Source organism: Cibotium barometz, chromosome 14 (genome assembly GCF_041138505.1).
Source record: "Cibotium barometz isolate CiBa-2024 chromosome 14, ASM4113850v1, whole genome shotgun sequence".
In the NCBI taxonomy this organism is placed as follows: domain Eukaryota; kingdom Viridiplantae; phylum Streptophyta; class Polypodiopsida; order Cyatheales; family Cibotiaceae; genus Cibotium; species Cibotium barometz.
In genome coordinates this window covers 14,611,146-14,636,266 of record NC_141059.1, presented here as the reverse complement: position 1 = coordinate 14,636,266, position 25,121 = coordinate 14,611,146, and positions in this window count along the sequence as shown.

The following is a 25,121-nucleotide window of genomic DNA, read 5'->3' as shown; positions in this document are numbered from 1 at the left end:
GGCTAAGGGTTATGCACAAACCCAAGGCTTGGACTATGATGAAACATTTAGTCCAGTTGCAAAGATGGGAACAGTGAGAGCAGTCATTGCTATGGCTGCAGCAAATGGTTGGGAAATGCATCAAATGGATGTGAAAAATGCATTTCTAAATGGTGATTTACAAGAGGAAGTTTATAGCATAGCCAAAAGGATATGTACACCCGAGGTACTCCACTCATGTATGCAGATTAAAGAAAGCATTATATGGTTTGAAGCAAGCATCTCATGCTTGGAGTGATAAGATAAGCTGATATCTTATCTACCTTGGATTTCAAGTTTCTTCAGCAGATTCTTCACTCTATGTGAAGAAGACAGATCATGGGATCGTCTTACTTGTCATCTATGTGGATGACTTGAGTGGGCAGTTTGATAATTGAGATATTTTCTTGGGATTGAAGTGATCAAAGACCATGCAGAGACATGGTTAGTGCAACGCCAATATGCATTGGATATGTTGGCAAAATATGTGATGACAGGGTGTTAGCCAATGAAAACACCTTTGGAGCAGAATGTGAATCTGCGGGCTGATTTTGGTGGAGTTGGATGATCCATCTATGTATAGAAAGATGGTTGGTAGTCTTATCTACATGACTTATCTACATGACTATCACACATGCTCGGATCTCGGTTATGTTGCGGAGCTAGTAAGCCAATTTATGCAAAGCCCCAGAAAACCTCATTTGGATGCAGTGAGATGCATTATGCGATATGTAAATACCACTGAACATTATGGTCTTCTTTTTATGAGCATGGTAAAGGCTTGGCTGTACACGGCTACACAGACACAGATTGGGCAGGTAGCTTGTATGACAGGAGGTGTACTAGTGGTTATGCCTTTACATTTGGAAGTGCAGTGGTGAGTTGGAGCAGCAAGAAGCAACCTACTGTTGCTTTATCTAGTACAGAGGCTGAATACAAGGGTGCAGTCATTGCTACATGTGGAGTATGGTTAAAGAGTCTCTTGGGCTGATTTGGGTGAGCCTATTGATGGCAAGGTTGTCATTCATTGTGACAACATGAGCAGCATACAGTTGGCTAAGAATCCAGTTTTTCATGCACGGACCAAACACATAGAGGTCCACTATCATTTTGTCAAAGAGAAAGTGTTGGATGGTACAGTGGATTTGCAATATGTGAAGACTGAAGAGCAGGTGGCCGACATCTTTACAAAGCCACTTAGATGGGAGAAGTTTGAGTACTTCCGTACTATGTTGGGAGTACATGGGATGAGCTTGAGGGGGAGTGTTGAGAGCTTTGATAGCCCAAGCTCATCTAAATCTTCATCTATGGCAATACATCATGAGCTTGAGAGGGGCTGTTGAGATTCAAGCTCGATGTCAGCTTATGCCTGTTGCACTATGTGCTAGCATGTTAGGTAGTAACATGTGTGAGACATAAATGACCACGTCCAACTGTTCATAGTGTGTGGACATTAGCTAGGGTTAGCAGTGTGTGGACACAACACATGTAGTGTGTTGTAGATTATGGATTATGGCTTTATGGCTTTATGCATTGTGTGTGAAGGGAGATGGCTTCCCTCTATGGTTAGGGTTTGATAATACATTAGGGTTTACTCATGTGTGTGTGTCTCCTCTCCCTCTACCTTTTTCATCAAAATTGCCTTTTTCACAGAGTCAGTTGTCTTTAAAACAATCATTTAATGAAACCATAGTGTCACTGATCACATAATCCTCCAAAATATCCCGTTGAATCCTAATTTCCATTTTTTCCTTCATCGTGTACCTATGGCATCACTAGCAACCAAAATGCTCACCACCTATCCACTCAAGGGCCTTTTCGATAGTTCCTAGCTCATAGTAACCGGCAATATTTTCACTTATAAAAATCAAAATGGAATCTCCGTTGAAGATCAGCAAGATCAACAACAGATCCATATAAAAGAGCCATGGACTCATCCGTTGAGGGCCAACAAGGTCAATCAACCAGATCCATGCCCGAATTCAGAAAACAACTCTTACTCCTTGTTCCAATATATTCCTTGACGCACATGTGGGTATCTTCGGTGACCCAGAGCCCGAGCACCGTATGGTCAGCACCCTCTAGGATCCTTCGCAGGTCACCTAGCGCTTCACTCATAGACCGCTTCCTTGGTCCCTCATCCACCGTACCGGATGCCCACCATTTAAATCGAACCGAGGCTGGTCGACTGACCTTGCTACGTGAGACATCCTCCATTGACTCTCCATCAGGTGTTGCAACTTTATCAGACTAGGTCTCCACAACCTCATTCACAAGACGGTCAAAATGCTTCCCCAGCATTCTTGACATAAAACAGTCATTTAAAAACATGTCATAAAAACAGTTTCTATAACGAACTCTCGTCTTTCCATACTGTTCCACATCAATTCTCATTTAATTCATATGTAATCCCATTCTCATCACATCATTTTCCATCTCATCACATCTTTTTTCATTTATTCGCATCAGATCTCATCCACTCGCATCTACCCACCATATCCACATCTCATCCACTCGCATCTACCCACCATATCCAGATCTCATCCACTCGCATCTACCCACCATATCCACATCTCATCACATTATATTCGTTCACATTATATTCGTTCACATCACACATCACATCTATCTCCATCTACATCCGACTTCTCACATCTATCCATACATTCATATCTATCACTTCACATCCACATATATTCATGTCACATCACATCTCTTTACATCACATCACATTCTTTCACATACACATCTATATCCATTCTTTCATATACATCCACATCCATTTTTTCACATACTCATTCACATCCATTCTTCACATACACATTCACATCCATTCTTCACATACACATCCATATCCATTCTTCACATACACATTCACATCCATTCTTTCACATACTCATTCACATCCATTCTTCACATACACATTCACATCCATTCTTTCACATACACCCACTCACATCCCATATCATTCATTTACATCCTGATTCACATGACATCACATCTCATCCATTCATTCACATCTATCTGATTCACATCTATCTGATTCACATCACATCTCATCACATCACATCTCATCACATCTCATCTCATCTATTTATTCACATCACATCTCATCACATCTATTCACCTCACATCTCATCACCTCTATTCACATCTCTATTCACATCACATCCATCCATCCATTCATTCAGATCCATCTGATTCACATCACATCTATTCACCTCACATATCATCACCTCTTTTCACATCACATCCATCCATCCATTCATTCACATCTATCTGATTCACATCACATCTATTCACCTCTATTCACATCACATCCATCCATCCATCCATTCACATCTATCTAATTCACATCATATCTCATCACATCTATTCATAGAAAATTTAAACATAGAATTTAAGAGAATTCTAATTTTGATATAAAAATTCTTTATGCATCCATTTATGCATAAAAATTAATTTTAATGGGAATAACACTTGAAATAAAAATAATTCCTTTATGCATTTTTCTATGTATAAAAATCAATTTTAATGGGAATAACACTTTTGGAATAAAAATAATTCCTTTATGCATCTTTCTATGCATAAAAATCAATTTTAATGGGAATAAAAATAATTCCTTTATGCATCTTTCTATGCATAATTCCTTTATGCATCTTTTTATGCATAAAAATCAATTTTAATGTGAATAACACTTTTGGAATAAAAATAATTCCTTTATGCATCTTTCTATGCATAAAAATCAATTTTAATGGGAATAATACTTTTCGAATTAAAAAAAATCCTTTATGCATCTTTCTATGCATAAAAAATAATTTTAATGGGAATAACACTTTTGGAATAAAAATAATTTCTTTACGCATCTTTCTATGCATAAAAATCAATTTTAATGACAATAACACTTTTGGAATAAAATAATTCCTTTATGCATCTTTCTATGCATAAAAATTAATTTTAATGAGAATAACACTTTTGGAATAAAATAATTCCTTTATGCATCTTTCTATGCATAAAAATCAATTTTAATAATTAATATCAGTGATATCCATGCATATTCATAGGTGAATATGTACAGATGCAAAAATGGTGGGAATTACTCTTTTGGAATAACATAAAAACAAACTTTCTTTTCCACAAAATTTTGTAAAATTTTGTTGTAACCTCCTTTGTATGGCTAACCATTTCTCATTTTTATCATTCTTTAATTGACTTAAATTAACTCAAATTAGATTCATAGAACTCTAATCTACATAATTTTCTAAATTCAAGAGAGTAAACAATAAGAAGAGTTTAATTAATCCTTTAGTTAATCTTTCTAGGATTAAGAAAGACTAGAATGTAAAGAAGAGAAGGGGGTGGCCTTTTCATCAAGGCATAGCATTTGAATTTAATTCAATTTACTGCAAAACATAAAAATCAAGAAAACCATAGATTTAAAATTAAACAAGTAAGAAAATTAACTTACATAGAGCTTGTAAGCTCTCCTTTGGCTTGAGGGTTCTACTCTTGTTTGAAGCAAGAGTGGCCACCAAGTCACTTTGGAGAAGATTAGGCCAAAAACAATTGAATTATTAAAAAATTCAATGTAAATGGCTTAGGACAGGAGCAGAGTAACAGTGCATAAACACCATTAAGCTTTTACAAAGGGGGAGGCTTCTATTTATAGGAAAAAGTGAGCCTCTAACCAAGCAAATTGATTCTAGAATTTTCCAGATCAGTTTGGTCATATTTTGACCATTTTTGGGTCAGTTTAGCTTACTTTTTGGATCTAGTTGAAACAGGAGAGAGGAGAGATGAAAATATCTCATTATTTTTGAGTTTCAAACTCCTCCACACATGTGAAATAGGTGCCTCCTTCATGAGGGGAGATCCCCACACTGAGGTGTCAAAAATGCATCATTTCCTTTAAATATCTCTTAATTTTTAACTAATAAACCTTGTACTCAATCAACTCTTCATCTTATGTGAGCATTTACTCATTTTTTGGGGGGTTTTCTTTTATTCTTCAATTTATCTCCTACCTACATTTGGATTAATCTTATTGGTCCATAGGAACCTTAATTGGACCATAATCCAAATTTTTTTGAAAATCTGGACCCTTAGGCTAAGGTCCTTTTTACCTATTTTCAACTAACTCAAATTGCACATTGGAAAGTTCTTTTTGAATTTCTGTTTCAGGGGAAACCATTTTAGACACTAGAAGGATTTTTATATCTAAAAATATCTCAATTTTGAATTATCTCCCTCTAGACATTTTCTCTCTCCAAGCCAAAACAGGGTAAATTAGGGTCTTTCTTTTATTTCAGAGAGGGGAATAATTATAAGATCAGAAGGGAAGATTTTTATACATGCACACATCCTTTAGTCTATTCACTGTGTTTTTCTTTTGGGACAGTTTATGTTAATCAAAGTTTTAATCTATTAATAAAGGCACATAATCAAAACTTTGTGAAGGGTTTAGACATTTCCCTTGAGCTTTAAAGCTAAGAGGTAATACCTACCCTCTCTCATGGTGGCCACATCAATAAAATTAGATAAATTTGAGGGACCTAGTTTCCACACATGGTAAACAAAGAGAAAATTCATGTTAATGAAGAACGGTTTGTGGAACATTGCAAATGGGAAGGAGAGAAACTTGTCACAAGGGAGGATAAGGCTATATAGGTATTAAGGGATGAGAAGGAACTTTCAATAATAGCTTTGAATTTAAGTGATAACTTTATACATCATATAGATGGGAAGGACACTTCAAATGAAGCTTGGGAAACACTCGATATCTTATTTGGGACACAAGCTAAGAACTCTAAAATTTCTCTTCTCATAAAGTTCTTTCAGCTGAAAATAAATGTGGGAGACTCTCTTCCCACTCACTTAAATTACATGAAGAGTATCATAACCTAGCTAGTATGAATTAAAAAGAAATGGTAACTATTTGAGCGAAGAGGCCTACTTCAGCCAACAAAAGAGTCTACAAAGGAGCCTGAGAGAGAGAGAGAGAGAGAGAGAGAGAGAGAGAGAGAGAGAGAGAGAGAGAGAGAGAGAGATACAACTATGCTCAGGGGAGAGAATCTTACACGACTCAGTGATAGATAGATTGATAAATATGAAGTACAAGCCTTTCTCTATATAGATTGATAAATATGAAATACAAGCATTTCTCTATATAGTTCTTTCCCTATACCAAACACTTTGACCCTTATTAAATGCACACTTAACCACCCATAAGAGGTAGTTCACACACTAGTATACACATACACACATAGGCCTTTGGAGGGGCTATTCACATGCACAGACACATAAACACACAATTGCACATATTCAAACACACCCCTCAATTGTGAGTTGGGGCACACACACATGGACATAGGCTATACCTTGATTCCAACACTCCCCCTCAAGGGATTGACACACTCTAGCCAAGGATTAATCTTAGGCCCATAGCCTAGTTTCTCATGCTAGTAGGTGGTTCCCAAGGGTAGGAACAAACAAGGAATAGGTTACACAATCATAACATAGCACACATAGACAAGACCTTGTTCCCAACAAACCTCTCTCAAGGGCTATCTCTCTTGCTACTTTTGCAAGGATAAATCATAGGCTCATGTCCCAGTTTGTCATGCCTGCAGAGGTGCCACTTGGGTAGAGACAAAACATGGGAATTAGGTCACAACCACATGATATAACAACAACACACACAAAAGAACATGAAATTTCCTTTTATAAATTAAGGTTGTACAGAACATATAACAAACAACAAACGCCTATAAATGTTGGGACAGTTTCTCCTCCTTGATCATAAATGATCCCATGAAATCAAAGCGATGGAAATATTAGGCCAATGTCGATGAAGATAGAGCCATCTTTTTACGATGGGGCTTCCAAGGCAGGGTCACTTGGAGCTTGACAAGTACGGTGATGGATGTGCCTTTTTGCTTCTAACTGATTCTATTATCAACTTGCTTAACAGATCCCTATGCGAATGGTGCAACCAAAGGTGTCAACTTTGAACTACGCGATTTAAAGGAGGTAGGCATCTATACAAGATTAACCACAACCCCACCTCCCTCCACGTGGGCAAAGGAGGTGGGGCTAATTCAAAATAACCACTCCTCTTGCAAGCGTGAGGGAGGAGCCAAATCTCACATCTTCCAATGCAATTTTGAATTTAAGAAGATCTCATCTCACATCTTTCAGTGAAATTTTTGTATACATACTTACATACCTATAGATACACACACTTATATATATTATGTATGTATGTGTATCTAAGCATGTATATATAAATAGTGTGCGTGTGTGTGTGCATGTGTGTGTGTGTGTGTGTGTGTGTGTGTGTGTGTGTGAGAGAGAGAGAGAGAGAGAGAGAGAGAGAGAGAGAGATTACATGTAAGATGCATTTATTTGAGAGTGAGCACACCTCACCACTCATCCCTACCATCAAAATTTAATTAATTAAAATTATATATGTGTGTGTAAATCTATTTAAGTGTGTGTGTGTGTGTGTGTGAGAGAGAGAGAGAGAGAGAGAGAGAGCCTGAGAATTTCTATGTAGGAAATAGTTTGTGTGGGAGGAGATAGTGTGTGTTTTCATTAGTGTATGTGTGTGAGAGTGTGTAGGGGGAAAGAGTGTGTGTTTGCATTAGTACATGTGCATGTGTGTGTGTGTGTGTGTGTGTGTGTGTGTACATGTGTGTGTGTATGTGTGTGTGAGTGGAGGGGAGAGAGAGAGAGAGAGAGAGAGAGAGAGAGAGAGAGAGAGAGAGAGAGAGAAACACACAAAGATACAGAGACATGGAAGTCTATGTGTGCGCTTTTGCCGCACAGGTCGTAGTAGCTGGGGACTTGCCGAACACCGTATGCGAGCCAAGAATGGCTGCAAGCATACAACCAGGGAAGGAAGCTCAAACAGAATGCAAAGGGTGTGTCACTCACCGCTCAACCGCCGCCTTGAAGGATTCCCGCGTCGCAGCCGTGAAGAAGGAGCCGCCGTCGCCACTCTACCGCCTCTCCGCCGCCGTGCCGCTACACAATGCTCGATCGCTCTCTCACTCTCTCTCTCTCTCTCTCACACAGGAGAAGGAAACCAAAGAGATAAGGCAAGAGCACTCTTGTATTCACAACACATGAGAATGAGGATTTTAGGGTTACATTTGACTCTTATAGGTGACTTGGCCGTTCACACTTGGGCGCCCATACATGGCCGACCGATCCTAACCCTTATCCTACTGACATTCAAGGTGCGCCTCTCATCGGCGATCACCCAATCCCTTTATCCTTAAAATATGGTGCCGACAAGCCCAGCCCATGACTCAGAATATTTAAATAAATGACGTAAAACATAGTACGTCTCAATGTCCGTCATCATGGATTAACATGCCCCCTTCCTGATGTAGATTCCGTCCTCGGAAGCTATGGTATGGTAAGCTCGATAGGGTTGTTGTGGTGGACCATCTGCAAAACAGGGAAGCAGAGTGAAAGTATGCTGGAATTCAAAAGATATAAAGTGCATAAATTCAAGCATGTTAGACCACAATGGATGTTGCTATGAGAAGTTAGTTTAAGGGTCACATGAGTGAGCTAGTGTAGCAAATTAATAGGAGTTTAAAATTATTGAAAGGAATTCAAGAGTTAGCAAGGTGTCAAAGGTTAATCAAGGTTTATAAAGTTCTGGCCTAAGTCAAGGAAAATAACCAAGCTTAATAAATAAACAGATGACCACACTGTGTCTACTCTAAAAGTTAATACCACAAGCCTTGGGACACAAGAAACATCAGAGTTACAGGAGCTTTTTGCCTTTTTTTTTAAAAAAATGCACGTGATAATTTTTACACACAATGGCGACCTTCCTAAGGCAAAACCAACATCGATCCTGGTACCATGTTTAACACAAGGCATTATCCAGGAATCTATTAGCTCACTTTAGGCAAGGCTACCCCCTACCAACCAAGGCATCGGTCTGGAGTAGAATACTCCTCGCCTACCAAGTATCAATAAGGCGATAGGCCAACATTAAAGCACATTATAGACTTGTATTGCCATTTATTGTAGGCTTTTTTTTTAAATCTATTTCTTTTGATCTTCACTCTTGAACTATAATTTGTCTTGCATCCTTTCGACAAAGGGGTAATAGCTATGTCCTAGAGGTCAACACACACATGGCCAGGTGTCAAACATTAAGATGGTTTGACCCTAGACCTAAGACAATCGTATTCCAAGGTTAACTAAAGACGTCATGCTGCCTAGGAATATTTCCAATAAAGTTAAGCTCATTAATGATTTACACTAACATGCAAGCAACTTCAAAAACTAAGTAGTACATTGACAATTTCCATGTGGTCATGCATTATAGTTTATGCAATTGATTGAACAGTAAAAACGAAAGAGAGTGGCTATGGAAGAATTACACCTATAATTGGAGATCTCCTTGATTTGACGAGACAGCTTGCAATTTGATGTAGATATATTTTGATGAACATTGCGGCAGTCTCAGGACTTGAAAGCGAACCCACCTCAAACTTTTCAACCTATACAATCAACTAACAAGCACTATACCTCGAGAGGCACATCAGTGTGAAAATTTCAAGACTTGTTTAAGGAATCTAAACTAGAAAAAACTTGGAAATACTAACCTACCTACTAGTCACCACACTACTACTGAGGATACGACGGTAAGAGGATGTTGTAGAGTCCTGGCTCTAGCCCTAAGACTAAGCCTCTATCCGCATCATCCAAACAAATAAAGTCAGCCTCAGTAGTGCCATGAGTTTGATCCGTCCATTCATCATTGTCAGATATTTCTTTTTCATTTTCCGATCCACATAAACTCATCAAAAATGTAACCATGCGAGGATAGTCATCTTGTGGAAAAGGAAAGCATTGGGCTATCGGGGATATGTCCTCTACGGAGTAGGGGTCAGTCACATGGTCAATAGGCGAATTAGCCATTCTAATTCTTCAACATTTTCCTCTCTGGCTAGTACATCTATATGATCCCATTCAGTTTCAATTACAGGATAGCACATGTGGAATATCTGAGAAAGGTACAGATGATACCTCTCACCAAAGGTAGGAGTGGATGAAGTGTATGATGATCGGGCATCTGCCATATCTGCAAACACAGATATAGCATCAGTAGGTTTATGACAGGACAATCTAGTTCTTGATTGTATACGGATATTTCTCTTGTTTTTGTGCTCTTGCTCTTTTTACTATTTTTGTTTTGCTCTTTTCTTTTCTATGTATGAAGCTATATATATATATCCCCTTGAATTTGGCAATTACATGGTCAGGGGAGAAGGTTAAGGAGGAAGCATTAGAATGTCAAGCGTGAGTACATGCTCCCCCTTTCCTTGGGTAGATCATATTATTTGCAATGATGTTGCAGCCTCTTAGAACCAATTTGTCCAGCGGGTCATAGGTTGTGATGTGGGCAGATAGCTTTTTATGACCCTTGTGGCCACATCCAATTGCGAAGATGGTAGTGTACGCTCCCATTGACGAATGGAGGAAATGGTTTCCGACGATACTATTACAAGGGGAGACGTAGACTCATCGGTTTTTTGTTGGGTGTTGATAAGAGTAGGTGTAGAGCATGTAGAAACTTCTATATGAGTGTGTGCCTGGCATGAGGAGCTAGAAGCTTCATGTGGCTCCCCCCTTCCTGAGCTAGGTGGTAATGATCGATATCGTTTGGGAATCCAAACTAACTCTGGAAGAAGTGGTGCGGAGCACTCTATTACCTTTCCCTTACCACGGTCTTGAATTGTCATTGGGGTGGCAACAATTGGTTTGCAAGGTTTTACAGGTGATGTAGAGGGATTCAGCTTATGTTTAGGGACCCAAATCTGGTCATTCCCCTCGTAGTACCCTTGGGCTACTAATAATTTTTTAGGGATCCATCGCGATGTTACATTGCCCTTTTTCGGGTGGGTAGCTACTTTCCTTTTATGAGGCTTCTTGGTGGCTGAACGAGATTGAGCAGGGGAAGTAGCTGTTAACGAAGCTTTGGGGACCCATTTGTATGTACTCTTTGGCATAGTAAGCAAAGCTTTAGGGACCACTTTGCCTGTTTCCACTCTTGGCGTTGAAGCGTTAGAGGGGTGGCAAACAATCAAAGATGGTTTTGCCATTGGACTTTGTGATTTTTCATTATCTAACATTTGAATGGATGACTTAGGTGTGGGATTTTGAGCGGTCAGACCTAGTGTTGGTTCTTGCGTTGTGACTTGTCTGGTTGCCCAATCGATATTGCACTTGGTGGCCATCATTCATTTGCGCCCTAAGATTACAGTCCCTTCCATGGTACCAGCAGGCATAACCAAAAAGCTTTGAATTATGGTTCCCTTGTCATAAGCAACCGGAGTGCGCAGAATTCCTGAGACAGGGGTTTTCTTCTTGTTGATTGCTTGAACTTGGATAGAACTCTTGGATAAAGGTGGTTTTCCCAGTTGACACATGATAGCAAATTGTGTTGAGCTCCTGTATCCAATAATGCATTATATAGCACCTCCCCGTAAGGACTCTGTAACTCAATTGGGTATCTTAGAGGTGGGTCAGATTCCAGTGCATCCTCTTCTGCTTCCTCGAAAAATACTTGCGTAATTCCCAAGTTGGCTTCTCGTTGTCTCCTAGCACGCTGTTGACGTTCTTTGGCTTCGACTCTCGCTTGTATCTTTTTAAGCTCAGCTTGTTCTTTAGCTGCCTTCTTTTGATGGATTGCATGTAACTCCTCCTGGCTCAGGGGGTCATAGTATCGTTTGAATTTACTCCCATTAAGGAATCCAATGGTTTCAACTCCGTCGAGAGTCTCCACTCTGATGGTACCTTGCGGGGTAATTTCACATACTCTATATGGTCCCTTACCAGCATATTTGAGCTTCTTCTTTTTGTTTCGCACTCCATACATCAGGACTTTATCCCCAACCTTGATGTACTTGTCCTTTAGATGGCGATCAAACCATTTTTTCCTTCTATGCTTCTCCACAAGGGCATTGTATACTGCCAATTGTCTTTCTTCGTTTAGCCGCTCAAGGATATATAGATGCTCTACTAAGGGATTACCATCCCAACCCTCTTTAGTAGCAACACGAAGACTAGGAATGACAAATTCCCACGGCATGACTGCTTCTTGGCCATATACCATTTTGAATGGTGTGCAATTAATAGCCACTTTGTACGCAGTACGATAGGCCCATAAAGCTGTCGTCGTAAGCTTTAGATCCCAATCCGTGCGATGAGCTTCCACTGTCTTTGTCAAAATAGAGATTAAAGTCTTGTTGGTACTCTCGGCTTGGCCATTCGCTTGCGGATAGTAAGGAGTAGATTTATGATGGGATATCATGAAATTTGTTGTGAGCTCCTTAATCACTTCATTTATAAAATGCGTACCATTGTCGCTCACAAGTTCAAAAGGACAACCGAATCGTGTGATTATATTTTCAAAGAGGAACTTGGCTGTTGTCTGCCTTACGTGTCGCTTTCGCTTCAGCCCATTTGGTCATACAGTCAGTGGCCACAATAATATAGCGAGATTGTGTGTTTCGGGCCGCTGGACTAATTGGACCTACAAAGTCTAAACCCCACTTTTCAAATGGTTGGTTTACTTTGATCGGATGTAGGGGCATCTGATCTTTCCTCTGGGGTTTCTTATATCGTTGGCATTCATCGCAACCCTTCACAAAGAGTGATGCGTCTTGGAACATAGTGGGCCACCAATACCCTGATTGTAAGATCTTTCGCACAGTTAAGTCTCCTGAGAAGTGACCACCGGCTACGCCCATATGTGCCTCTTGCAAAATGTATAGATACTCATCCTCTCGGGCACAACGCCTAAGAACGTCATCCTTTCCTCTTTTATAAAGAGTCCCGGCTATCAGGCAATAGGGTTCGCATTCCTTGATTAGCTTTCGAGCTAGATCTTTACGAAGCTCCTTGGGTGGAAAGCCATTAACCAAAAAGTTAACAATCTTCTCACTCCATTCAGGCATTGTCTCCACCATGAACAGGGAAGTGTCCGGTAAGTCATCATCAACCCCCATAGGAGCCTCACCATTAGGTATGCGAGACAAATGATCAGCCATAACATGTTTTTTGCCAGGTCTCACAACAACAGTGAAATCAAACTCAAGAAGAATCAATAGCCATCGTGTGATTCTTCCTGTGGAGCATGGTTTGTTTACCAGATACAACAATGCTTGATGATCCACATAGAAAACAAACTTGGTGGCAAGGAGGTAATAACGAAATTTCCTTACTGCATATATCATTGCCAACCCTTCTCGCTCCGTAGTGGTGTAGTTCATCTCAGCATCATTCAATTGGCGACTGGCAAAGCTAATGGGGTAGTCTAGCTTGTGTTCTCCAGGTTGAGATAACACACACCCAATAGCAAAGTTTGATGCATCAATATGCACATGGAAGAGTAAATCCCAGTTAGGCATTCTCAAGATTGGAGCACTCGCCAAGGCCTTCTTTAATAGCTCATAGGCACGGTCACATTCTTCGGTCCAAATAAACTCGATGAGAAGCTTATACAATGGTCGAGCTATCTCGGCGAAGAAGAGAATAAACCTTCGATAATAACCAACGTGGCCCATAAAGCGTTGGACTCCCTTGTAGTTGGTGGGTGGTGGCAGTTCCAGAATGACCTTGATTTTACTCTCGTCCGTGGAAATCCCATTTTTGGACACTATATGCCCTAAGATAACTCCGTGTTTAACCCAAAATTGGCATTTGAAAGGATTCAAGGAGATGCGATATAATCTACACCTTTCAAATATTTTTCGTAAACACATCAAGTGCTCGTCCCAAGAGGAATGAACACAAAGATCATCTAAGAAAGCTTCACAGAAGTCTCTTAGATATTCCTTAAAGGCTGTGTTTATCAATCGTTGGAATGTTGCAGGTGCATTGGTCAAGCCAAAAGCCATGAGTTACGCGAAAGGCAAACACTCCAAACTCCGTGATAAATGCTGTTTTAGCTTGGTCCTCATCTGTAATTGTGATCTGATTGTAACCCGAGTACCCATCTAAAAAGCTATATGCCTCCTTGCCTGCCACTCTTTCAAGCACATGTTCAGAATATGGCAAGGGGTAATGATCCCTTCTGGTGGCTGCATTAACCTTTTTGAGATCAACGCACACTCTGAGTTTCCCATTCTTCTTTGGTACGATGACTATCGGAGAAACCCATTCTGAGTGCTCAATTGGGTATATGAATCCACATTTTATCAGCTTTTCAATTTCCTCTTGTACAATCTTTGCGTACTTAGGATTCATTGGGTAGGGACATTGCTGGACTGCTTTAGCAGTGCTAATCATTGGAATCGTGTGTTGCACCACCGAGGGTGGAACACCCTTCATATCATGATATGTCTAAGCAAATATGTCCTTGAATTCTTTAAGAAGCTTCGTAAGTGCAGCTTCTTCCGCCTTGGTGAAACACCACATTAGTGAATTTGGGAATTTCCCAATTCCCATTTTTGAATACTTAAAAAAGGGGACATGGATAACATGTTTGTAAGTTTCTCAAAACCCTATCATATGACCTATCATTGGAAAGCGCTTGAAAAATGGAATCTAAAGAGCTATAAAGCGCTCATTTTGGATTCGTGGTGTTCAAGTTATGGTTAATCCAAACTTTTGACCACGTGTCCCAAACTTGTGGGAAATTCCCATATTCCCCAATATGTGTTGTGATGTCTTGAGCAATAAAAACTAGTTTAGACTCCTCACCCGGATCTGCTAAGTCTATCTCCTTGACTACCGCAGGGCCATCGTAGACACCGCTACTCCCATTGGTAGGCGTTCGTTGGGCTTTTGTGTAGACTACTTTACGTTCCCCTGTGGTGAATGATTTGAAATGCTCGGGTGCGGGGTGTAAGTCTACTGGTTCTTGTTGTGCCCGGTTTTTTTCTTTTAATTCTGCCTCCTTTTGTTGTTGAGCCAACTCTTGGTTTTGCCGTCTTCTTGCAGTACGACTTAGTTTTGGCTTCTCTTCGATTTCTAATTGGGCGACGTCATGAGGTTGCGGAATACACCACATGACACTTTGGAGGTATTGTCCCCAATTATCCGCTATCTTCCGATGAGCGTCAATGGCTCCTACATAACTAAGCCATTCTGCAGTGGATCTCTCCTTATTTATTGCAGTTCATACATTAGCTCGATAGCGTTGGTGCTTATGTCTCGTTTTCTTCTTACCAAGTTTTTGATTTTTGTTTCTATCCGATTCGGACTCACTTGGTCGATCTTCACTTTCGGATGAACTGCAGGAGGCCACTGTCCTAGGCCTTAAGCACCTTGCTTCCACATTTGGGTGAATATTTGATTCATTTTCCCCATCAGGCTCAGGGTCAGTTTCTTCTTGAGATTCATACTCAGAGTTGCATTGGTCAGAGTCTTCGCTACTTTCAGTGTCGGTGGAGTTTGCCACGTTCTCGCCATCAGGAGTGAAGTGCATAACACCTATCATGTTTATTGGCACTAACGGTGGCATATCTTGCCCCTCAGGTGTTACCCAACTTGTACCTCTATTTCCCCATGTGTCTATGGTTGCCGCTAGGTGTACCCAATCCACGTTATCCGACTCAGTCATACCCGGTAGGACATCCATATAAGGAGAATCTTTCCCATCATCAGTCTCTTTTTTGCATGTATGGCAATACCTTAATGGGGCGGAGTGAACAGTGGTATCCGATCGATTATCGATGATAACCTTGCTTCCTAAAGGATGCGCACGACCATTCTCAAGATCAACTCGAATGACAGAGTCCTGGAATTGTAGGTAGACATGGTTTTTCGACCAGTCATGCACCATTTGTGCTTCCCTCATGAAAGGACGTCCTAAGATCATTTGATATGACATAGGATGCTTGGAGAAACCCATTACAATGAAGGTATGTTTTACCTTGTATCCCAGGACCTTGATCTTAAGGTTCCTTAACATTCCAATAGGTTTAGGAATAGTTCCGTTTGCCATCTTAACCACTATGTTTGTGACTTCGAGGTGAGGTCTCCCCATAGATTCCCAACAGTTTTTAGTCACAATGCTCACTCCAGCACCACCATCAAGGATTCCCTTTAGAGTTAATCCCTTGGTAGTAATGGGGAGGGTTGCATTGGATTCGTCACCTTCAAAGTACTGTCCCAACTTGTTTAACAGGTATTTCAACGACCGAATCTTCATCATCTTGAAGCGTGTCAGGTCTATCCATATTTGTAAATTGTGGTAGCCCCGCCTTTAGTTCTCCATTGAGAAATGCCCGAAGAGCTAAGAATAGCTCAAGATCTCCGTATAATTTGGATATAATCGTGGTTCTGATTTCAGAGGACATGAAATCCATTAGCTTAGACACATTCAACGGTACTTTTCGAGACATCGCCCCTTGACTAGGGACTGGTGAAGATGGAATCACTTCCTCTTCAATGGGGTCAGGCATTCCCTCACTAAACATTCTTTCCAGCAAGAAGGGTGTTTGCCCACTTCCTGATGTCCTATCCTCACTTTCTTCCCTAATGATACTAGGTACAGCTAACGGTTTATGGTTCCTGTGAGGCTGAACTTGCGTAGGAAACACTGTGTCTGGAATTTTGATTTTTCTCGGGTTTGGCTCCAGTTCTCTTTTTGTTTCTTCCATCAAACCCCTTAAGTGTTGCACTTGTTCAATCTCCTCAACTGGGTTTGGGTAAGTTCCAATCTTTTTCTTAAGGGTTTTTGGCCCACGTGGCTTGTCTTGGGGAGTCTCAGTCAGTTTGGGTGGTCGAGAGGGCATTAACTGACTTGGTTGTGGGGCCGAGGAAGTTTCCTTCTGTTTCCCCTTATTTATGTACTCGCTTAACTCTCCTTCATTGAGCTCCCGAGTGGGTTCCTCCCTTAAGGTAGTGGCTTTGGTCCCCATGGTTTCTATTGAATCAGAATCATCTTCAGGATCATTTATATACACGGGGTCGTCTCCTGTCCCTATGTTAGTCTTTGAACTAGGCTTGGAGCTCGTGGCATTAAGCGATCTCTTCCGCCGTTTTTTTTTTCTTTGCCTGAGCGATTGATGCAGTATCCCTCTCTTCAAGAATGTAGTTTTGATTTTGAAGCATTGACCATGTAACTACATTCGCGGGTACAACGGGTGTGGTTCCTCGTGCTTGGTTGGTGACCTCAACCAAATTCAATGGCGTAATCTTGGGTGCATTAGGATTATGTGGACATTGAGTGATCAAATGATCTATGCCACAACGATTACATGTAAGTACCGGCATTCTCGATGTGCTCCCTTGATTTGGTTGCATATGAGTAGCGATCTTCTGTAGCCTATTAGGGCACTCTGCTACACGATGCGGTCCACCACAATCGTAGCATTGAACGGGTGGTATCCTCGCCATGGTATTAAGGTTTTGCCCTCTTGTGGCGAGAGCAGCCGCTTGATATACATGCTTGACTTGCCCGAAATGATCCTCCATGTAGTACTGGGGAGTCATTTCAAACGTATCAATCCCATATGGAGCAGTGGAGTCTATCTCCTCTTCATAATCCCCACACGCACTCTGTGACTCACAACCCATCTGGTTTATAGGAGTAATCCTTGGATGTGGAGGTTGTGGTCCTAGCACTGGCGGTGGTAACGGCACAGACTGGACTACATTCGGATTTCTTGGAACTATGTGCTGTGACGGTTGCTCGACAGGTTGTGCAGGCATTAGCGTGGGTACTTGAGGTGTGTTTGACCAGGCTAGTGGTGCCTGATTTGCCACAACATTCGCTTAAGTACTAGGCAATCTTTAGATTGATGGCCATACTTACCACATGCATTGCAATTCCCATTGAATTTGACTCTGAATGTGGGACATTCACTCGTGCTATGTGGTCCTAAGCACACCGAACACCATTGTTGCTCTCTCCTTGGGTACATATGGCTATTCTGAGGAGCTCGATTACCCCTAAAGTATTCTTGGAGAGCCTTAGTAAGGTCGGTCACACAGACATTTCAGATATCTTGGGCTCCTTGGCAATAGGTTTCACCGTCATTGGCTCGTGCCCAGATACTTGCGAACTAATGGATTTTGTTTCTGAAGACACCTTTTTACCTGCAATCATCAAGTTGTCTTCTAACTGGATTGCATTGGCAGTGACTGCTTCCCACGTTGTAAGACCTCTAATGACTAGGCCATTGTAAATGTCCTCGTGGCGCAATCCTCGGATGAATCTATCGAGGAGTTGGTTGTTATTGAAGCGTTCATCGGGAGTGCAGCGAGAATTTAGATGCTTCAATCGACTTATAAAGTCTCTCACCGACTCCCCTTCCTCGCGTTCTTCAGCTTTTTGGAGTTGAGATGCTACTCCCCAAAGCACACCCTCACGTATGTATTCTTTCAAGAACAATCTCTTGAGAGTGGGGTAGTGAGTACGCTCTTCAACCCTTAAGGTTCGATACCAATCTTCGGCCTTCCCACTCAAGGTTAAGCCTAGGGCTTTACACTTATGCAGCTCATTGTGCTCTTCCAAGGAATCACACACGTGTTCAAAGACTTCAATGTGCTTCCTAACGTCCTCGTTACCACTGAAGTTTTGAGTGAGCTTAGCCACTTGTACTGCCTTGCTTCTAGGTTCTCTCTCAGGCATGCCCCGCATGTTTTCTGTAATGGATCGTCCGATCGTCTGAGAAAACGCTGCGAGATCACCTAGGTGAGCAGGCATAGCTGGTGGAGGCACTTCTGGGATAGCCTGGCTGATAGGAGTTTAGCGTTGGTCTGAGTATGTTGGCAAATGACGTAGGATATGATATGTGACTAGGCCTAGCTCCCCTTGGATAATGGTTATGATAAGGTGGTCGTGGAGCATACGCCATTGGCATACTAAGAGGTGTAGGAGCTACATGAGCATGAGTAGCGATAGGTACATATGGTTGATAGGCACCGGCACGCACTGTTGTATGTACTGTTCCACTAGGTAGCGGTGTCGTACTAACTACAGTGGCAACAGGTGCGCTTTCTGTCATGCTCATCATTGGGGTAGGCATTGTGGATTCCTTAATGGAAAGTTGAGCCAAGGTTGGAAAGCTAAAGTTACTGCTCGTGGGCTCAACCTGCATTGAGACTCCAGGCGAAACAACATACGAAGGGTCTATGGGACTCACCGAGGGAGTCTCCAATTGTGATAGGGTTGGTTGTTTGGCCTTGCCCGTATCCAAAAATCTCATAGGGCCAGTGGAAACTAGGTTCACTCCCCTATTTTGCCTCTCAATTTGGATAATTCTATGAATAACCTCACATATCATTTGCTGTTGCTCTTCTAGATTAGTGGCGCTAGATGTAGATCGTAGGACTTCTAACCAACCCACATGGTATGTGTAACCCGTGTATAGGTCCGTTAGAGTCTCAGTGTGTAGATCATATTCCCAATTTTCATTGAGAAATATCCCATCTAGACTTGGTGTGCCAAACGGTTCTCTTGAAGTGGACGCAATGTCACTTCTTATGGATTGGCTTCTAGGGACCTCTACTTTAGGAAGAGTATCGGAAGGTGGTAGCTCAGTAGGGCCCTCATTAAATGAAGTGGGTAGAATATCCACATGGACACTCTTTGGGAGGGTAGGGTCTACATAAGATGTGAATGGCGAATCCACTACCCCTCCTTCCTCATTTACTTCGCTTGTCGCATGTTCAGAGCGTGTAGCTCTGCTAAAGGTCTCTATTAGACGACTAAACATGCTAGATCCGGGTTGTGGGACCCACACTGGCATGTTTTGGCTTGTCTCCTCAGGGTTCTTGGTAGGGTGTCCTTCCATGGCTTCTGAGTCAGAAGACGAGTCACTATCCACTATTCGTGGATCTTGGGTTGCACTCCCTTGGGTTCCAGCCGAAGGCCAAGATGCCAACGTGGAGGGATGGTGTGAGCCTGCGTAAACTAAAACACTTTCTAGTGGTTCAGGCTCTAGGACCCAACCAGAACGTAGATGCATGTGACGTGGGTACCCTACGTGCGTTAGTAACTACCCTTGAAACTCACACAAGTGGTTTCTTAGGTGTTTTGCACCTCGTTTTTACTTGTTTTTAGATTGTTTTTAACTCGTTTTTGACCCCCTTACTTACGGTCGAACTTGGACTAGGGCGTGTGATAGCTCAAAACGAGCGTATCGTTCAAAGGGTCCTAGTGTGCTTTACAGCACCGTGTTCGCCTATCCAGAGCTCCTGTGGTCCTCAAAACAGTCTGTTTCCCTTGGGGGGGAAGGGACAAAAGCCTATTTGCTTATGGAGGAAAGGGTGAGGGCTTTATCCCACATGCTCACTTTACTCCTTGGGGAGTGGGCTACATATAGGGCACAACTTCCCATAAGCTCTCACTTGAAAGAAAGCTATGGAGGCTCACTCTCCTATATATATATATCAAAAGACCGAGACCGAGGCCGGCGTCGTGGGTCAATTGGTGTTCTTTCTTTTCAAAATTTTTTTCTCCAATTAAAAAATCTTTCCTCTCCACACGTTTGGTTCTTTCTTTAAAAATAAAATTTAATTTTTTATTCTTTATTTTTTATAATTTTTTAAAATTTTTATTTTTTGTTTTTTTTGGAGATAAGTTTTCTAGGGTTTCTATCTCTAGGATTCAACCTTGGCTGCGGTGCAGTTCGCACACAGCGCAGGTCTAGGGATTCAGAAATCCCCCCTCACACGCAGAAAACCAGATAACAGAATGCACGCCCACACGCGCAGTAGAAAAATAACAAAAGAAACAGAAATGCAAAAGACAAATTGCAGAAACAGAGATTGAAAACCACAGAAACACCTCAACAGCAACACAGACGCCTTTCCTACAGTGTAAATTAAACTTCACGCAGCAGTCCGGGCTGCAAACTGGAGCTTGGTGCAAGGCAACTCCCCGGCAGTAGCGCCAAAAATGTGCGCTTTTGCCGCACAGGTCGTAGCTGGGGACTTGCTTTTGCCGGACACCGTATGCGAGCCACGAATGGCTGCAAGCATACAACCAGGGAAGGAAGCTCAAACAGAATGCAAAGGGTGTGTCACTCACCGCTCAACCGCCGCCTTGAAGGATTCCCGCATCGCAGCCGTGAAGAAGGAGCCGCCGTCGCCACTCTACCGCCTCTCCGCCGCCGTGCCGCTACACAATGCTCGATCGCTCTCTCACTCTCTCTCTCTCTCTCACACACAGGAGAAGGAAACCAAAGAGATAAGGCAAGAGCACTCTTGTATTCACAACACATGAGAATGAGGATTTTAGGGTTACATTTGACTCTTATAGGTGACTTGGCCGTTCACACTTGGACGCCCATACATGGCCGGCCAATCCTAACCCTTATCCTATTGACATTCAAGGTGCGCCTCTCATCGGCGATCACCCAATCCCTTTATCCTTAACATATGGTGCCCGACAAGCCCAGCCCATGACTCAGAATATTTAAATAAATGACGTAAAACATAGTACGTCTCAATGTCCATCATGGGTTAACAATGTGTGAGAGTGTGTAGGGGAAAAGAGTGTGTGTTTGCATTAGTACATGTGCATGTGTGTACATGTGTGTGTGTGTGTGTAGTAAGAGAGAGAGAAAGAGAGAGAGAGAGAGAGAGAGTTTCGACATTTGAGAGTGTGTGCATGTGTATGTGAGAGAAAGAGGGTGTGCATGTGCATGTGTGTGTGTATGTGTGTGTGTGTGTGTGTGTGTGTGTGTGAGAGAGAGAGAGAGAGAGAGAGAGAGAGAGAGAGAGAGAGAGAGATTACATGTAAGATGCATTTATTTGAGAGTGAGCACACCTCACCACTCATCCCTACCATTAAAATTTAATCTAAAATTTAAGTAATTAAAATTATATATATGTGTGTAAATCTATTTAACTGTGTGTGTGTGTGTGTGTAAGAGAGAGAGAGAGAGAGAGAGAGAGAGAGAGAGAGAGAGTTTCTATGTGAGAGAGTGTGCGTGAAGAGAGAGAGAGAGAGAGTGTGTGTATGTGTGTGTGCATGAGAGAGAGAGAGAGAGAGGCTGAGAATTTCTATGTAGGAGATAGTTTGTGTGGGAGGAGAGTGTGTTTTCATTAGTGTATGTGCGGTGTGTACATGTGTGTGTAAATCTATTTAAGTGTGTGTGTGTGTGTGTGAGAGAGAGAGAGAGAGAGAGAGAGAGAGTGAGAGAGAGACAGAGAGTTTCTATGTGAGAGAGTGTGCGTGAAGAGAGAGTGAGTATGTGTGTGTGTGTGTGTGTGTGCATGAGAGAGAGAGAGAGAGAGGCTGAGAATTTCTATGTAGGAGATAGTTTGTTTGGGAGGAGATAGTGCATGTTTTCATTAGTGTATGTGCGGGGTGTGTGTGTGTGTGTGTGTGTGAGAGAGAGAGAGAGAGAGAGAGAGAGAGGCAGGTGTGTATATGTGTGTGCATGTGAGAGAGAGAGAGAGTTTCAACATTTGAGAGTGTGTGTACGTGACAGAGAGAGAGAGAGTTTCAACATTTGAGAGTGTACCTAGTGTTACTATCAAATCAAATTTGGTGACCTTTGGTGCATCAACCACGCCAGGAATAGCAGATCTTTGCTCATCTTTTTTTGTGAAGAAATTATGCCAATTTTTTTTGACAAGTCTCGTGAAGTTTCTTAGCTTAGAGCTCTTATTCTCAAATTGAGGGTAATAACTTTATTTAAAATACCCCATCAATTTGCATTTGTATTAGCTCAATTATTAGGATTAATAATCTTGATTTCAAGCTCCATTTATAGCCAATTTCTTTCCTTCTCATTAATCCTATCTACTTTCTTTTTCCTGATCATGGCATCACAAATCATTACCTCATCTTCTAAGTTCCCGTATAATGTTAATGGCCAGGACTTTCATACTTGGAAAATTAAAGTAAAAGGGAACTTAATGAAAAAAAAACCTATAGGGCCTTGTGAAACCATTGAGAGTGAGAAAGAAGGGGTTGCTACTAGAGCAACCACATCTTCATTACAAGCAAAAGATGAACAAGACTTGGGATTCATCATCACATCACTTGAAGATAATTTCATACAATACATGAAGCTGATGCGGCTACCAAATCTTGGGAAACCCTCGAGAGGATAGCTCGAGCTATGGCCAAACATTCCAAAATGAGTCTCAAAATGCAACTTTATGGGTTAATTAATGAAGCTAATGAGGGCATATCTAGTGTTGTAAATAGGATCAAGAGCCTTATGACACAATTAGTGTATGCTAAATCATATGTTCCAAAGGAAGATGCCATAGCAATCTTACTCACAAAAGCATGCGTTTTTCTCAAATTTTGACCGTTCTAAACGAAAAGAATCCCATCTCTTCTTTAGAAAGTATTACTAAATCTTTGTAGGAAGAAGAGAAGAAGACTTCACGCATCTTAGAAGGTGCATATGCGGTGTCCCCAACAAAAAGTATTGTGCTCATTCCAGAAAGACCAATCACTCATCCAAAGACTGCTTTATCAAAAATACATGCTCTCATTTTTGGAAAACCAACCATCCATCTAGAAGGTGTTACCTCAAGGAAAACTAGGAGAAGAACAAGGAGAAAGCTCACATTGTCGAGGAAGAGGAGAGAGACTTTGTGTGTAGCAACAAGTGGCATTGAAGACTTTGATGATTCTTATGAATTTTAACTCTTTTATACACTCTATTGTTTTTTGGATTTTAAGCCTTTTCTTTTATCCATTCCCTTGATTATTGTAAGAGAATAACACACACCCTATTGTTATAAAAGAGGGGGCTCTATCTCATTGTTTAAGGAGAATAGTTGTAGGCTAAGTCCATGTATTAAGTGTATTTCTCAAGTTTGGCTTAAGGGGGGTTTGGTTGGTAATAAGCCCAACTTGTAGTCCCTATCCTTTTTTATCTTGCATAGGATATATTTTAGCCAGAGATCAAAGATGTAATCCACCAAATTCCATAAGTAGTGATGCCATCCCAACAATGTATCCATTCACATTGAGTGTATCTCTCATGGCTATAAAAGCCCTATGCTTAGGTTTTTTAATCTATGGGAGAAGTTTGTAATCCTGGTTCTCATCCTCAACAATTTGTTGCAACATTTATAGATATTGAGTGAAGCAGTTCGAACAATTACGTTAGGCTCATTGAACGAGAATGGCTGAGCTTCAGGTTTATCTTTAAGGACTGGTTTTCTTTATGTATATAGATGTTATTGGTTTCCCCAATCATGAATTCCCAATCATTGGACTAGCCTTGCTTCTCTCATGTAAAGCCTTCATTGACGAGGATCAGTGTATGACCCTCCTCTCATGTAAGCACTCCTCAAGGATCAGTGTATGACCCTCCTCTCATGTAAGCACTCCTCAAGGATCAGTGTATGAACCTCTTGTCTAAAAATCCATCACCACAAATGTTGGCTGAAACTTAGTTTGAAGGTCTTGATTTTTTCATCTTGCAGGATGCCTATAGGTTTTGCTATGTTTTTATTAGTGACAAGCTTGATCATGAGGCTTTTTTCATATGAAGAGGTGGTCTACCCTAAACCTCCTAACAGTCCTTGGTGGTTGTGCTAACACGAACACCACTAATCAAGATCGTGACCACCGTAAGTCCCTTGTACACGATGACAAGTAGCACTATGTTCATTTTGTCACTTTCAAAATAGTGTCTCAACTTGTTCATGGGCACACTTTGGGATATTCTTTAGTTTTAGCTATGGAGGGAGGCTGCTCTATGGGGTATGGTTTATCTTCTTCCTCCTCTAGCTCAGGATTAGTTGTATGGGCTATTCCCATTCATCCAATCTTTGATAGGTCTCTCTAAAGTTAAGAATTTTCTTACAATAAAACAAAACTTATCAAAACTCCAACCTCCGAGGATAAGAAGGCTATTTGAGGCCCAATATGTCCTGTGGGCAATACTTACACTCACTAGTCTCGTACTCACTTTTGAGGTGGGCTAGGATTTGCTATGTGTAAGGTATGTGTATTGATTCTTCCCTGGAGGCAGTGCCTCTAAAGGGGATGAGATAAAGTTATCACCGGTGATAGCCTTACAAAAGATGTTACATTGGATATAATGGCCATATAAGGCCAACTTTCACCTCTTATTGAGTCCTCCCACACTACATCTAGCAATATGGGGCTTGGTTAGATTGGTTCTAGAGGCATA